The 1,474-nt window shown below is 46.9% G+C and overlaps 1 protein-coding gene across 1 annotated transcript in view; it reads right to left on the bottom strand.

Annotated features, from left to right (window-relative positions):
- LOC106807266 (synaptotagmin-6-like) overlaps positions 1-1,474 on the bottom strand; it is a 53,107-nt gene that overhangs the window by 35,462 nt on the left and 16,171 nt on the right. The gene's annotated exons all lie outside the window — the stretch shown is intronic.

Genomic DNA, 1,474 nt, shown 5'->3' on the forward strand with positions numbered 1-1,474 from the left:
CACTTAGAAAAAAAACGCATTGCGCTTAGCCAACCACGCACGCTGTCATCTCGCTGCCTTTTCGTCTGCACACACGAGCGACGCATGGTTCCCCGATGCATGGTCATGGGCAATAACGGAGGAGAACGTACAATCGCAGCAGATCATCAAATGGCCCACGTAGACCATTAGCATGCGACGAAGGCCATACTTGTTCGCCTAGGCAAGTTGCATCGGGCGCTCGGAGATACATAACATGGCTGAGGCACATGTGCACATTCGACATCAAGCCGCACGCTAACATCGTCGTGCTCATGGGGGGTGGTGGGGGGCGGTCCTAAAACTGGACTAAAACTAAAAGTAAAACTAAAATGTTGAATAGCTGCTGCCTTTTGTCTTCCGATAACCATTCGCGCACCCACATGGATCTTGGCCTTCTCATCCGCCTTCTTCGCCTTCTTCCTGACTGCTACACTCTGGCCTTCCCTCTCTGCAACTGCTGCTGGCCTGATGCAAAGACTGGATGTATGCACCCAGCAAACAGGCAAACACAAAATCTTCTTCACCTTGGGCATTCATGATGTTGTCTTGTCGAAATCTCAGGATACAATAATTGCTATTGCTTGGGAGGCCTTATTTTTATACCGTAGGCGCAAACGTGCTCCAAAGCTGCCCGGCGTCCACGTTTCATCCGTAGAAAGCCTTGACAGAACGTGAAAAACGTGTCAGACCTTGATTAGATCGTGAGAAACGTGAGGGACCCCATCAGAACGTGACGGGCCGGGAGGGAACGTACTGGCATCCGTGGTAGACCGCGGACCGAACCGTATGGCGCCTTGGACCCTCCGGGAGTCAGCAGCCCCTTCCCCTCACGGCCCGTCACGGATACCGTTATAGACCGTCAGAAAACTTGGCAAGACCTAACAAAACTTGAATACAGAAAAAAAATTGCCATAATCCCACGGCGCACTACGTTTCGGGCAAACGGGGCTGCCGTGGCCGCCGGGAACACAGTGTAAACGCAGCATAACATGGTCGTACCATGAGGAAATTCTAACGAGAGTGAAAATGCGAGTCAATGAAAAGGAAATATCTAGTTTCAGGAGATAAACCACGTGCAGAAGAGAATTAAAATCAAGGGATAAATCTTTCTATTATTAATTACATGCATGTTAGCGTTATTAACATGTATGAAGCTTAATATGTTTATTTTGCTTTAGAATTTCGTAAGAGAGGAAAGCTGCCCCATTAAAGCTACTGTCCTACACTTTCACTAGTTAGTGGCAAGTAAATCTTCAATACTAGTAAACATACTCATGACACATACAATTATCTTGCAAACATTGCGCTCACCTATGTTACTCGTGTTACCTATAGGTTCTCTTACCTATATTGTTGTATTTCTAGAAGTAAAGTCGTAAGAGCTGACGTATAATATATAAACTCAACAAAGGATTTATTTCCAGCCACTCTCCAGCCTGCCACGTAGTAGAGT

This window comes from Priapulus caudatus, unplaced genomic scaffold, assembly GCF_000485595.1.
Source record: "Priapulus caudatus unplaced genomic scaffold, Priapulus_caudatus-5.0.1 Scaffold204, whole genome shotgun sequence".
Taxonomy (NCBI): domain Eukaryota; kingdom Metazoa; phylum Priapulida; class Priapulimorpha; order Priapulimorphida; family Priapulidae; genus Priapulus; species Priapulus caudatus.